Here is a 16,178-nt window from a genome sequence, read left to right as displayed (position 1 = left end):
CTTGGGAGTAGCGCAGGCTTTAAACCCAATATGAAAAAGCATACTCGTGTAAGCCAAAACCCACTCCAGGAAATGGCTTAGGTTTGTCACTCTTTATTTACACACCGAATTCTAAGCCACAGGCACCCCAAACTACAAAATCGTTATTTTCATAAGAAAACAATTATTTGGAATTCACATTGAGGGTATGTTTTTTTCAGTCAATTAGTCGATTTTCTTGTGACTTCGGACTAATATAGCTACAAGAAATAGCTCAGCAAACTCAAACACCATGTTAGAAAAAAAAAAAACAGTTGTTTCGTCTGGCGGGGACAGCTGCCCCTCCCCTCCCCCGCTATGTACGGCCCTGTAACCACACCTTGAATCAATCCCAAAAGAAGATGCCTCATCTAAGACAAAAAGTATGGTTGAACCTCTGTTTAGTGTCCGTAATAGAGAGGTTAGCTATATAATGTTTTAAAAGGCCTCACTGACGACATCCTGTGTACTTAAGGCTAAAGTCTGGCTCAAACTCGTCTCTTTTTATGTCATAGCTAATATAGATAAAGTTTGTATTACTTATACAATATTCTGTCAAACTAAACTATCCATTTATTATTCCTGCAAATTGTTGTTTTCAAAATGTGAACGGTCATAGCCTATGCTGCATCGAAGGTAATAAAATTCCTAGAACATATTGAACAGCAACTGATTGAAGTAAAGTTTGTTTTGACTTAAGATAAAATTTTTATTGTGGGAATCCGTGAATGTATACCCTGGCTCCAGAGGCCCGTTGTCTAAAAAAATAAAAACGACTGAGCAAATAACCGCACTGATTGGAGGTTATAAAGAGACGAGAGACGGGCCTCTTGTCCGGCACGGGTAGCAAACCTCATTTCCATGTATCGATTTGGGACAGAATTTGTCCTAGGTAGCTGATTGGTTGTCCTAAAGACCTGTGATTGGCTAACACCTGTGATTGGCTAAAGGAAAGTGCGGTATATCAGCCCATGTCAGCCGTCACAACCGGTTTTCAAGACGGAACTCAGCAAAAGCAACAATGGCGGTACGTGTGACCAGAGGTTATTTTTTCATCTATCCGGTGCGGTTCTTTTTCTCTCTTGCGCGAAAAATTTTTTTTAATAATAATAATAATAATAACCTCTGCCATCCAGGGTAGTGAATGTACTTCCGGTCAGCGTTCGCTAGTTCGCTTGTGCAACATTCCTTGCAACGATCAAAATCGTTGCGGCACAAAGCTGCATTCACCGTCACAAACTTCCGTGAGACAGTAGACGTTGCACAATATAACACTAGCCTCCTGCGCAGACTCGTAGGGGTATAGGAGGCTAAATTATACCACAAGCTTTAGCATCTTTAGTTGCGTTCAAGGATCTGTCTTGTCTCGCGTGATAAATGTAACGCAAGTCACATGATTATTGCAAAAAATCATGTGAGAAAATGGCCGAAAATATCGGAGGTGTCGTTCTAGTTTTGGCCTTTCTTTGCGCATTTCAGAGGAGTGATTCAAAATCATTCAGATCATTTACCATCGACTACGATAACGATCGTTTTCTCAAAGATGGCGAGCCATTTCGGTACATTTCTGGTAGCTTTCATTTCTTTAGAGCTCCTCGTTTCTACTGGAAAGACAGACTCATGAAGATGAAAGCAGGCGGATTGAACGCTGTTCAGACTTACATCGCTTGGAATATTCACGAACCGGTACAGGGAAAATACAATTTTGAAGGCGACGCAGATCTTGTAAGTTTTCTCAAACTCGCCGATAGCATCGGACTTCTGGTGATTATCAGAGCTGGCCCTTTCATTTGCGCAGAATGGGATTTTGGTGGATTTCCAGCTTGGCTGTTAAAAGATCCATCCATCACCTTGAGATCATCCAGGGATGCACGCTATCTCAACGCTGTAGATTCATGGATGGCTGTTGTACTCCCCAAACTGAAACCACTGCTGTATTCAAACGGCGGCCCCATCATATCGGTGCAAGTTGAGAATGAGTACGGTAGCTCTTTGGTTTGTGATCATGATTACATGAAGCATCTGGAGCAGTTATTTCGTAAGCATCTAGGCAATGAAGTTATCCTGTTCACAGTTGATAGTGATTGGACATTCCTGTTTGCATGTGGGACTATACCCACTCTCTATGCAACCGTTGATTTTGGACCAGACGCTAACCCTGAAAGCGCGTTTGCAGTAATGCGCAAATTTACTCCCAAGGGTCCCCTGGTTAATTCTGAGTTTTATACAGGTTGGATAGATTATTGGGGCGAAAAGCATCAGACAAAACCAGCTGCAAAAGTTGCAAAATCACTTGACAAGATCTTGTCCTTGAATGCATCTGTCAATTTTTACATGTACGAAGGAGGCACTAACTTTGGGTTTATGAGCGGTGCAAATTTGAATTTGGTCTTGTACAAACCAATGCTTACAAGCTATGACTACGATGCGCCATTGACCGAAGCAGGTGATGTTGGAACGAAATTTCATATCCTGCGAGAAACAATTGCCAAGCACGAGAAAGTACCAGAGATTCCAATCCCTTCTAACACCACAAAGTTTGCTTATGGTAAAGTTCAGATGACCAAGATGTCAACCTTTCTTGATGCTCTGCCACCGCTTTCTGCTCCTCATGGTTCTGTAAACGCGTCGTTTCCTTTAAGTATGGAGAAGATAGGACAGAATTATGGATTTGTTCTTTACCGAACAGAAATCCCAAAGACATTCTCTCAAACTAGCGTCACCTTAGACATTCCCAGCTTGGTCCGTGACAGAGCGATAGTCTTCGTTGGGAATGTCCGCCAAGCAACACTGTTCCGACGCGCAGCACAGTCAAGCGTACGACTAAATATCGGAACATTTCTGCAGCTGGACATTCTGGTAGAAAACACGGGAAGAATAAATGTAGGTCCTAATATCGTGGACCCTAAAGGAATTATCGGAAATGTGACCATCAACGGGGCCGTGTTAAGGGACTGGCAGATGTATCCAATAGATTTACAAAATGTTGTGTCGGAGCCATTTAACCTTAGATTTTTACCCCTCTCGAGAGGTAGAAACGACGATGGTTTCCCAGGCAAAGCTAACAGCTTTACGCCTTCTTTCTTTCATGGTGAAATTCCGCTTAGAAATGCCTCATTTGACACCTATCTTCACCTGCCCGGTTGGTTTAAAGGACAGGCTTTCGTAAATGGTTTCAACCTGGGACGCTATTGGCCGGTGGTTGGTCCACAAGAGACTTTATTTGTGCCGGCCAATGTGTTATTGCTGAACAAGAATTCGGCCAGTGTAGTGTTATTGGAGCTGGATGGAGCACCTTGTGAGAAAACAGGAACATGCTTTGTGGAATTTGTTGATGCTCCTTCTATAAATGGCCCTGTACACCCTATAGGTGGCGAATACTAAAGCGAGAAGTATTGAAGATATACTGTAATCATTTGATTTAGCTATACCCTCTCAGCCGGTCATCCAATAAACACCCCGCCTCGTTTGTAACCCTTCACCCCAGTTTAGACGATTTATCAATTAAAATAAACACTCTTACCCCAAGTCACGAACTTCTACTCTAAAAGCGCCACCGTATTCCAACACCTCAAGAACTGTAAACTTCACAAAATCAACGAAAGGGCCTTTTACTAGGCAATCTCGTACCTGCTTGGCAATCTGACGCGTTCAACTATAAACTGGAACAGCACGCGCACTTTTGGCACCATTGCCAACAGAACGTCTTCTTTTCCGAGAAACCTGAGCTTATTGATTCACTTTTCTGAAAACGATAGGTGACATTCAGGTTACATTATGTTATCGGCATTTAATTATAGCAATAAAAATTTGACAATTTTTTGGGACAAATACCTAATTCCTTTCCCATGCAAGCACTCGACTACCAGTTCTGGAAAATTCTGATAACATTTGATTCAAACAATATACCGGTATTTGACCACTTACGGGAATAGAAAATGACATTTTTCCAGATATGTGCTACTGCCGCTGGTTAATCCGAAGAAAATTTCCTTCTCCTGTTATTCCCATTATAACGAAGCTTATTATACCATTATTCCAGAAAAAAAAAACTATTCTAAAGAAAAATTTTCATTATTTTTGTTCCCTTATTCCCCTTCAGCCCCCTAACAGAAGATACAAAGCCAACCCCGCCTTTAAGTAAGAGAAGTTTATTTCCACACTTATTGATATTTTTAGCATTTTGAGAAATGAAGTGAATCTCCCATACAAAGTCTGTAAATCGACATCACGATAACGAACGTGGGTTGCCTGTGGCACAAGGATAATTTTTGTACAAGTCTGGTCGAAAAAATAGCGAACTTTATTTGCTTAAAACATCTACTGTCATAGTAAGAATGCTGCACAGCAGACAGATTCAACTAATTAACATACTGGTAATTATATTACCACTAAAAATATCTATCAAGTTATTAAAATTTAATATGATCAAAATGATCCTACTCAAACAGCAATAAATTATTTTTTGTTTTGTTTTGAGCTGCTTTCCTCCCCAGGGGGGAACTCCCACATTAAAGTTACAGGGGTGATTGTCATAACTTTTAGGGGTTAAAATTTGTGGTTTGGTACCCCTTAGGGTGCTAAAATCTAAAATGACTTCTGTCAGAGGTATGGTGGTACCATTTAGGGTATTGAGACAAAAAATATGAGAGAAAGTAAATGTCAGTCAACTGATTGGGTACCCCCTAGAGGGGTAAAAAATAACGTTTGGACCATGCACAGAGAACATATTTCTGTACATTGTAGCGGTTCTACTCAAAATTTCGTATGATCACCCCAGTCACTTTTATATGGGAGTCACCACACACCTCCCCCTCCCTGCAGTCTTAACAGACAGTTCGCAGTCAGGTATTTTCTTGTGTGAGTACTGAGGTTGTAAGAGTGAAATTGAGAAAGAGCACAAAAATAACAAGAGGATGGGGGTAGAGAAAGCACCCCACTCCATATTATCCTCTCCATGCCACACCCCCTCAGCTGTTTCGCACTTTCGCCAGACATTACTTGGCATGTTATTTAAGATGCCAGCTCAACAAACAGTTTAATATTTATTGCAGACACAAGCACATGGCTCATACCAGGGATTTTAGGCTGTATTTTGCTTTTGAAAGTTCAATAATTTTGACAAAGTTCAACAAGTTTTAAATGACAACTGTTATTTGTATCATGTCATCCCTGGCATTAGTCTCCCATGCCCATGTGGCTTGGTGGGAGGGGGGGAGGGGAGACAGCTGACATTTCAGACTATCTTGGCATGATTTCCAAGCAGATGAAAGAAGTTCATAAAAAGTAAGCACTCCATCTACCTTTATACATAAACCATTTTTAGATATCTACTGTGCCCATTATTTTTGCTTCACATGCCTTACAATTCTATTGGATGAACAGTCCCATTTATAGATGGAGTGGACACAAACTCAACAAAACAAGTTTCTGGGGACTCGCATGGAGCACCATCCAATTCAAATACCATCACACTCACATATGTTGGTTGGAGTCCCAGCACAGTTACCGGCACAAACAATGTGATCTGTGGACCAATCACTGGCCAGTAGCGACCCACATTAAAACCATTTACAAAAACTTGCCCTTTACTCCATCCAGGCAGGTGAAGAAAGGTGTCATGCGAAGAATTTATAGAAAATTCTCCATTAAACAAGGAAGGTGCAAAGCTGTTATCCATGTTAGACAAACCATTCCTGCTTTCAGCTGGGTGGAGAGGAAAGTCAAACCCATCTGAGAACAGATTATCTAAGTTCTTCCAATTCATTAGAAGTGATCCATTCAATGTCACATTGCCAAGGATTCCTTTGGGCTCAGCAAGGCCACCATTACATCTTCCCATATTCTCCACAAGAATATCAAGCTCTAACTTGTCCCCAATGTTAAGAGTTACAGTCTGTTGTGTAAGAATGCGGAACATTGTGGCTTGGCGAATTTTTCCAACATATATAATGGCTCTGTCACGTACTAAGTTAGTAATATTCAAAACAACACTTGACTGAGCAAATTTTGGGGGAAGTTGTGTTTGGTAAAGAATAAATCCATAGTTTTGTCCAATTTGTTCCATAGTTAAAGGAAATTGTGCATTCACAGGACCAAGAGGAGCAGAAAGCTTTGGCAGTTCATCAAGGAGGTTTGACAGTTTTGTCATCTGAACTTTACCATAAGCGGCCTTTGTGGTGTTAGGAGGAATGGGGATGGGTGGTATTTTCTCATACTTGGCAATTGTATCTCGCAGAATGTGAAATTTAGTAGTTGTATCACCAGCTTCTGTCAGAGGGGCATCATAGTCGTAACTTGTAATGCTTGGCAGTAAACCATCTTTATTGCTGTAACCTGCACCATTCATAAACCCAAAGTTAGTTCCTCCCTCATACATGTAGAAGTTAACAGATGCATTCATTGACAGCATCTTGTCAAGAGTTTTAGCAACAACTTCTGCAGATCTTGTTTGGTGAGGTACACTCCATACGTCCAACCAACCTGGGTAGTACTCGGTGTTCACCAGAGGCCCCTTGGGGGAGAATTTGCGCATAACTTCAAAGGCTTTTTCTGGGTCAGTTTTAGATCCAAAGTCTATGGTGGCATACAGAGAGGGGATAGTACCACACTTTAATAAAGACCTACTATCACCGTCTACCGTAAAAAGAATAACTTCATTTCCTAGGTACTCACGAAACACTTGCTCAAGAAATTTCAGATAATTATGATCACAAGCGAAGTAATATCCATACTCATTCTCTACCTGAACTGATATGATTGGCCCACCATTTGAGTACAACCGTGGCTTCAGTTTTGGCAAAAGAACGCCCATCCACGACTTAACATAGTTCAGGAAATGTTCATTGTCCGTGGATCTTAAAATAATCGACGTATTTTTCACCAGCCAAGCTGGATAACCGCCAAACTCCCATTCTGCGCAAATGTAAGGCCCAGCTCTAATGATCACCAGAAGTCCAACGCCGTTAGCGACATCAATAAAATGCTCAAGATCTGCATCGCCTTCAAAGATATATTGGCCATGAACTGGTTCGTGAATATTCCAAGCGATGTAAGTTTGGACAGCGTTCAAACCGCCAGCTTTCATCTTCATGAGCCTGTCTTTCCAGTAGTACTTAGGAACCCTGAAGTAATGAAGACATCCAGAAATGTAGCGAAATGGTTGGCCATCTTTGAGGAAGCGATCGTTGTCGTAGTCAATAACAAACGACCGTGCCTCTGAGTTCTGTACAATACACAAGAAAGCTAATAAAGGAAGCAAAAATCTTATCTCAGCAGCCATCTTCATCACAGTTCCCCTTGCAAGTCGTATCATGTGACTACTTGCGAAAAAATTTGTCACGCAAAGTCGTATAGTAAATTAGTCCCTCATTTTGTCACGCAAAGCGATTATTGGGCCCTTTTTACGCGGGATGCCCTGAGCGCAGACCGTGTTTAAAAATGGGCTCGCTATTTTACATGGTAGCTTCAAATCTGCACATTAATTTATTCATTAAACTCTGTCCTCTACTAGTAGGGATGTGTTCAACAGAAGACGTGCGATGAAAATCCATTAGCGGCGCGTATATCACGAGGGATCAGGGAGGGAACCCCCTCATCCCTACCTGTGTGACGTCAAATCATCTTTTGATTTATTCATTAAACCAGGATTTAAAAATTCTTGTCCACTATTGTGGCGGCCATATTGTTTACTATGCCGTTTTTAAAAAGAAACTTAACCCTTTTGAAGCGATAAATCGAAAGAATAACTTCTAAGAAGCACTTGACAGTTGAAACGGTGGAAATTGGAGAGTTCCTGGCCAAGGAATCATGCTTTGTTTGACAGTTGTAGAACCACAATGCGAGCCTGAGGAAAGGTCACTGACAAGCTAAAACACACATCACATCACTTCGTCGAATTGATGCTTAAACGCTTCCGGAAATGCACTTCACAAAAAGATTTAAGGTTTGATTGTCAACTTTTACTAAAAGTTTTCATTTAGAAAAGCTTTTCGCCTGTTTTTCTTTTCTTTTTTTTTTTTTTTGGTGAAACAAGAGCAATTTGTAATCTTACACTTTTATTGAAGCTACATAACCAGAATCTGAATAGAAAACGTGAGTCGGGCCACGTTATCGTAATGGAATTCCGGTTCGACGATAAGTAGCGTAACACAAGGGAAACAACATCACGCTCCATCACGCTATCTTTGTAACTCAAACTATTCCATTAGCTAGGATAGTTTTAAAAATCTGCGAAGCATACGATGGGAATAAATGAGGCCACATTAAGGATCCCGCGAAAATGCCGTTAGGGGCATCTTGTTAACGTTAAAACGTAGCTCCATTAAAACGAACCGTTCTTCTTGCATACATCATTACATCCGAGACCCAAGTGACGTATTTTTCGAATGTCACGCTTGTTCCCGCCTTTTTCTAATTCTGTCAAATGAACTGTTTTAAAATGCATTTAAAAGGAAAACGAAGAAAAGCTCGACCATCAGAGCTTTTGTGCAAAGCATTGACCTCAATCCTCGAAAAAAAAAAATCACATAGTGCGGCAATTATTAAAACTGGCTCTATACAGCGAACCCACTGTTTATAGTCTTGAGCCCAATGCAATGTGCCCAAAAATATATAATTAAAACAAATTAATGTTGAATTCTGACGCTGAAAGTGCCTTTTCACTACCTGTCAGTTTCCTTCGCCAACAGGCACTCCTATCTTGTGAATCGGATATAAGAATCAAAATGGGTTGAAATCAACCAATCTGAAGCCGTGAAAGCTGTCGAAATAAACTACTTGTTTTCGAGGACATCCGCTCATTTCAAGCAATACAAATGTCCCTCGTTTATAACTATTTAGTGTTCCTGCGTTGTCACACGAAAAATTCTCCTGCAGTCGGGGGAGGGGCGGGGAAGGAAAGGGTTTCCCTCCCCCCTCCCCGCTCTTAATTTTTTTGCTCCTTTTTGCCCAATGCCCTCGCGCGTCTTTTCGTGCTCAAAGGAAACGGAAACGACTGCTACGCAGGCTAGCGTTCGCAAGCTAAAAAAACACGAGGATCATTGCGTGTCGGAAAAATGTCCCCTTACCAAATGCGGCATGTAAGGTCACATGCACAAGACATATATTTAATAAGAGAGTCATGGGATAATCACATGATTCTGCACGAGAAGTCCATGTTGGCCTGCGAGTACGCTCTCCTTGGCGGTGAATTGGTGTAATAATGTATGGCGAGGAGTTCATGGATCCATTGGGGGCAACACGCTACACCTTTCCTGAAAGATTTGCTCCAATCTCACGGTGTAACGTACCACGCTCCGCCTTTGCTGAAGGATTTGCTACATTCTCACGGTGTAACAAGCAAGGCGCCGTGGAGCTCTTTTCTCAACATCTCCAGCAATTCCCACGTGACTTTGACTGTCTGATGTACCGCGGAATATCATACGAAATCCTTGGCAATCAGTCGGCAGCCGTTAACGACTATTCTGAAGCTGGGAAATGGGGAACCCCTTGCGAAAAAATTGTGGTTGGAGGTCTGAGAATGCGAGTACAAGGCCAAAAAGAGGAAGCGAGTAATGCATTTAGGCAGGCCAAGGAATCTTATCCAAGAGAAGGTATAGCCTGGCATTTTTATGGTATTGACAGGATGCAATCTGATGCCAAAGAGGAAGCACAAGAAGCATTTGAAAGGGCGCTTGCTGTTGACTACCGGCGATCATGTGTTAGCCAATATTTCCTTGGTCAACTCCACGCTGCCAAAGGAAACCATGCTGCTGCTATCAAGTTTTACAGTGATTCCCTGAAGGCAAATCCCGACACGACTATCTGTCACATTGGCTTAGGTGATTCATTGTTTGAAACTGGTTCACTTGCAGAGGCCAAGGAGAGGTATGAAACAGCCATCCAGCTAAACCCTACGCAAGTGCAGGCAAACTTAGGCCTAGCAAGGATTTTGGTACGTGAAGATCAAAGTGATGAAGCAGTGCAGCATTTTATGAAATGGGCTGAGCCCTCAACCCTGCTGTCTATGTCCAGCAGCTCAGATGGTGGTAGTGCAGGAGCTGGCTCTAGTGGTGGCGGCCCAGGTGATGGTGGTGATGGCTCTTCATCTGGTTCGGGTGGAAAAAAGCGGGGCAAAAAGGGCTCTAGTGGTGGTGGCCCTGGTGATGGTGGTGATGGCTCTTCATCTGGTTCAGGTGGAAAAAAGCAGGGCAAAAACATAGGACACCGACGACTGCATACAAGTGCAACTGACAGAAAGCCGTGGAAAATTTCTGATGATCAAACTCTGAGGATTGCAGAACATCCCTATGTTGGAAAACTCTTCCAGTGGAAAAAAGATGAGAGTCTTTGGTTTGCAGTTGACAGGGCTCGACATGCAGGTGCGAAGTACAAAGTGTTTCTTGATAGAGGAAATGAACTGGTATTTTTGTGCTCTGCTGATGAGTATGGTCAGTTTATGGAGAATAAACATGAATCTAATGCTCGTTCAGAGAAACAGCGTCTCACCATCCCAAAGCATCAGCTCAGATACAAGCAATATAAGGGCAAGAAGGAGTAAATTCAACGTAATATTGCACTTGATTTATAACCCTCTTTTCAGGCAACTTTTAGCTTTATCCAGCTGTAGAGTAACATATTTGTTAGGGTTGTTCCATAGGCTGAAATATGAACACTGCGTTAAATTCTATGAGTCGCAATTAGTCTTTAGTCATTTATGCATTCATTTTGTTAATGGCATTCAAGAGGATGAGCTGAAGTATGTTTCAGTAACTGATCCCAATAGTGTGATCACTGGATTCACATTCTTCTTTCATGCGAGTGGACAATGCAATCACATGCCAAAGATGGCTCTTCTAAGCATTTGATTGGATAGTGCAGCCATACGAAAGAATATGAATTAATTGAAAATGATCATACTTTTGTGATACTTGCCGTAAAGCTGATTTCAAATAAGTACAACAAGAAAATTTAGAAAATTTCGGCCTGACGTTTTCAAGTTTGATCCCGTCACTAACTTGGCATGGTCACTTGAAGGAATTTTGGCCTTACTTTGCAGCTGCCATCAAAAAAAAAAACGATCATTGCATTTTCAATGTGTTACTAAAAATAGCGTGACACTGCATTTTTTGTAGCACCCACTAAAGCAGATTGCTCTTTCACCTTGTATAATGCCATACACCAAAACCAGGAAAAGAACACCAATATGTCCAATCAACATGTTGCACCATATCAGCTTTTGCTGAGGCCGATTAAACCCCTATAATTGGCTACAGTATTAAATGGTTCTCTTCGCCTTTATGACAGTCAAATAATTTCTTCATTCAGCATCATTACAGTCTAAACACTACAGGTTGAGAAATTTCTGAAATGTGATTGGCTAAGACCAGTAGTATTTCACACAATTTTGCATGTAAAAATTACCTTTTCCATTTCCTGCAGAGTAAACAAAAAAATTAGCATGGTTTAATCTGTGGGGTATTTGGGATAAACACCACTTGTGAAATTTCAAAATTCCTCATTAACAATTACGTCACTAGATGGAGGTTGGGTGCTAGAGACATTTAGGAGCTTCCACTATTGGCAGCCAGCACCTAGATGAAGACCGCTCACATGACTGGCAAACTCTGGCAACCCAGCCATGAGCCCTGGCGCCGTGCTGCGCGGTGGAAAATCGGAGACCCGTCATTTTGATAAAACAGTAGAAAGGGAAGGGGAAACAATCTCTCCGCAAACGCACTTTTCCAACTTGAAAGTTACATTTAACAGTATAGTATCACTGGCAGCATTTATCCCAAATAACCCTCAAAATCATGATGGTACTTCTTATACTCATTACTGATAAAGGAATCAGCATTCATTTCTTTATCGTCCTTTATATTTTTACTATCTGCATCCTCAAATACCCACACCAGAGACTCAAATAGCACTTGCTAGAAATTTTTAAAGTTAACCACACTTGTTACAATGCTTTCTTTTTAACTCTGTGTACTATGACAGTGATGAGAATCTAAAGGTTTAAGTTCTCCTTACAATGTCACTGCATGTTCACACAAGCAGGTCATGACTAATGGAGATTATAGCTAATAATTATTTACTATTGGTTTGTGATGCCTAGATGGTTTCCTAGCTGGAAACACAAGAGATAATAATCTCAGGTTTGCCCAGATACATATATAAACAGCAAAGATTCTTCCTCATAAGCATTGTAAATTCAATTCCTGCTGAATGGCACTCTCTTGCTAAAGCTTCCACTGATCTGCCAATCAGAATTGATCCCATTCTGTATATTCCAACAATCATGATGGACAGTACAAACCTAGTTCCAATCCTTGATTTCTCTTCTAAACAGATCTATCAAATTTTTTTTGGAAAAAACAAATTCCACCCAGTGCCAAACAAAAACTTACAGACAAGTATTTGAATGTGGTCATTGAGTGGGAAAAAGTCTATTGTTCACCTTTAGAACTGCACTACCTTAGAATCCATGATCAGAGTGTTTCAATACAAATCCTAAACTGCATTGCTTAGACAAATGAAAAAGTTTATTGCCTTGGTTTAGTTGATTCCCAGTGCAGTTGCACCTTTTTGTCAGGAAGATGCAGAATCCATTGAGCATTTACTCTTCTCCTGTAGGATATCTTCTGAATTTTGGAAACATGCTTTGTCCCTGCTAAAAGGACAATGCATGATATCTGTATTAAAATGTTGAATGAGACCGACTTAATTTTTGGCAAATTAGAGATTAAAGAAGACTTCATTCTAATTAATCGCGTTTTGTTGCTGGGGATCAAAGATTGTAAATAACAAATGTCAAAATAGCTTACCCACAGTTCAGGGTTTTATTGCAAGATAAAACTATATATAGTATTGAACTCTATAGTGCCATGGAGAAACTAAGCTTTTAAAGCATTTTCAAAAGTGGGAGAAATTACTTGCTTCAATAACCAAATGATCAGATACATAAAATAGATACATGTTAGATCGCACTCCACCGGGAGCACAACATAGTGTTGTTTTCTTTACGTAGGTACATGTAAATCTAACACTTTATTCTAAAATAATCTCAATTATTGTGATTATGTAACAATGTTATTGTAATTATAGACCAGAAGCATTTATATGCTTCTGAATAGAGTCCCTATGCAAAAATGGCTGACATTTTAATATTCTTTTGTTTGCATTCAAATTAGCCTCACTAACATCCCTTTGAGTTAAAAAATCAAAAGAATATTTTACTTTGAACGAGGCTAGTGAGGCTAATTTGAATGCAGACAACAAAATATTAAAATGTCAGCCATTTTTGCATAATGCCAATGTGTAGTAATTTTTCCGTTATGTAATAATGTATGTAGTAATGTGTGAAATAATGTAATGTAATGTAAATTATAACCAGACCTTCTCGGATAAGGATGATAAACCGTAGATCCCGTCTCACAACCCTTGTTTGTAAATAACTCTGTGGGACGTTAAAGAACCCACACACTGTTCGCAAAGAGTAGGGAACATAGTTCCCGGTGTTGTGGTCTGGTCTTATATTAGTGTGTTTATTCTCATGATTGGGTGGGTAAATGCTCGGAGATATTGGCTACATAAGTTACTCTAAGAATCCGCGGGTAAATAAAGATATGATGATGATGTTTGTAATATACCAATAAAAACTATTTTAAAAAAAAAATTATCCTCTTTTTTACTCTGTGTACTATGAAAGTGTTGAGAATCTAAAGGTTAGTTCTCCTTACAATGTCACTGCATGTTCACACAAGCACGCCATGACTAAAGGAGAATATAGCTAACAAAAACAACAATAATTTATTTACTCTTGACATTTAGTACACAGTTGCAACTACGAATTTTAAGAAAACGCATGTGTTAAAATGATACATATATATTAAGCTCTAAAGATTGAGTTCTTGGCAGCCCCCAATAGCACGGAATAGTGTGACAGTTTTTTTCACCCACCACTTGATGCGCAGCTAAACCAATTAATCATTGAAAATGCTTTGTACAAAACTCAGCCAGCCTGAAAGACACAGAGGATTTAAATGAAAAAGTAACATTAGTCAGCATAATGGATTTTTTTTAAATGAAAAATAGACCTTTTTGCAGTAAAACTCCCCATACTGAAAATGGGGCAAACATTTGTGTTTTCTAATTCTTGTCTGTTTATTTTCCACTCCCAAACTTCAATTTTTTTAAAGAACGAAAATATGTTTCATTTAAGTTTTGCAATATTTCCACTCCCAGATATCAATTTTAAAAGGAACGAAGATGTGTTCCATCAAGGTTTTCATATAAAATAATGCATTTAGTGCAACAAATTTTCACTTTATTTGATTTTTATTTACACATTGGTTGCTTTGATTTAATATCATTTTTCTGTTCATCCACAGAGATTTGGTTTATAATTGTATTAACTTTTATTGAGCTGGGGAATACTGTTTTACACTATACACCGTCTCAATTTACTTTCAACCTTTTTTAATTTTTATTTTTACTCACAACTCACCACCCAACCACACACACAGTTTTTCCCTTTTACACGCTGTTAACTCATGGGAGGGGAACCCTTTTCAAGGATCCCTCATTATGACACCAACAATGCCACCGAAGGTTGCTAGTGAATCTGCTGATTTTTATAATTTTTAACTAAACAACATGACAGGAGTTTGTGCAGTGGGGTGGTAATGTTTATGACAAAAATGGACCGTCGTGTATTTTTAGGTTTTTGTTGATAAAAAACATGTTTTTGATTTATGAAATAAACTAGACCCACTTGACGTCAAGACGACTGGTAATCTGTTTTTCAAGGGCGGCAAATATAAACACTGGCAGCATTGAGGCTAAAAAAACTCTCTCCGCTAAGGCCAATGCTGCTTCAATAGCAAGGCGAGAAGAAACATTCTCTACCCTTTTTTGCTGGGTGAATGATAAGATTGGGGGAAGACTAATTCTATTAGGAGAAGGACTATTAGGAGGAAGACTAGCTAATTCTATTATTTAGTCGAAATATTGGCCATGCACTTATAAAATCCGCCCATTGCCGTAGTGCCAGCCTTGCATTCAGTTTTGTATTTATACTCCCTGGTTTAATTTATTTATACATGAGAGCAGTTTTCAATTGAGTGTTGAAAGCAATTATTTCGAGTTTGCTTTGATTTTGTATTTATTACACTCTGTGATTGGTTAACAAAACTCACACCACTTTCTCAACCAATGGGAATCCCGACCAAAACCAATCGTGTTTTGGCCGCACACGTTTTCCCGCACTTGGCGCCAGTTACATGTGTTTGCTTCGAATTCTGATTGGCCTGTTGTGTTGTTTACATCTGTTGCAATTGGCCAGAGTTATTACTTTGGTTTTAGTTGGAAACTGCTCTATTTACCCTTGGGCATATAACAGTTGTGAGTTAAGTGACCTGGCCTTCGATTGGAAGCGAGGCTGGAGGTGACAACCTCACTGTATGCTGTTCGTATGCTAACTAGTTTGCATTTACCTAATTTTTTTGAAAAGCAGTGAGGTTTGTATTTATTTAAAACAAGGTTACCCCCCAGCCTTTAATTTATTCACCTTTATTGAAAAATTCCTAGTCCTGCAAGGGGGTGCCATCACGCAAGACGTCTACCTAAATAAAATGAAATAAAGTTGAAAATAAAAATCTCCTACAAAGGATAAAAAAGATAAAAATATCATAGCATCAATCCACAGGCCCACCATCCTGTGTGTGGTGTAATGACTGTTTGCAACTTGAGACTTCTCGCGACACGATCGGTTGAAATTTTTACTGAGTAGCGATATTTAAAGTCGCCTTTTAACCTTAATGTTGAAATAAAGTTTTAAGGAAATGTTGATTGAGTCACGCGTGGTGTTTTTTTGCCATTCCGAGCCGTAGAAACCCTTCTTTGGCGCGTTTACTACGGCTCGGAATGGCAAAAAAACACCACACGTGACTCAATCAACATTTCCTTGAAACTTTGTTTCAACATAAAGGTTAAAAGGCGACTTTAAATATCGCTACTCAGTAAAAATTTCAACCGATCGTGTCGCGAGAAGTCTCAAGTTGCAAACCACACAAACAGAGGGTGATTGGCCTGTGATCAATCATTGCCTGGTCCCCCAGTCGATTCTCCCCGCTGAATGTATTGGTCGTGAATCATGTGATCAGAGTAGTACAATACCT

The 16,178-nt window shown here is 40.0% G+C and overlaps 2 pseudogenes; one reads left to right on the top strand and one right to left on the bottom strand.

Annotated features, from left to right (window-relative positions):
- The first annotated feature begins 350 nt into the window (after positions 1–350).
- LOC146451597 (beta-galactosidase pseudogene) lies at positions 351–4,438 on the top strand (annotated as a pseudogene).
- A 2-nt stretch (positions 4,439–4,440) lies between these two features.
- LOC146451596 (beta-galactosidase pseudogene) lies at positions 4,441–7,340 on the bottom strand (annotated as a pseudogene).
- Between the last annotated feature and the right edge of the window lie 8,838 nt (positions 7,341–16,178).

The sequence above is a fragment of the Pavona decussata genome, unplaced genomic scaffold, assembly GCF_977016875.1.
Source record: "Pavona decussata unplaced genomic scaffold, jaPavDecu1.1 SCAFFOLD_386, whole genome shotgun sequence".
Lineage (NCBI taxonomy): Eukaryota > Metazoa > Cnidaria > Anthozoa > Scleractinia > Agariciidae > Pavona > Pavona decussata.
The sequence above is the reverse complement of the archived record's forward strand: the minus strand, read 5'-3'. Positions and strand labels throughout refer to the sequence as shown.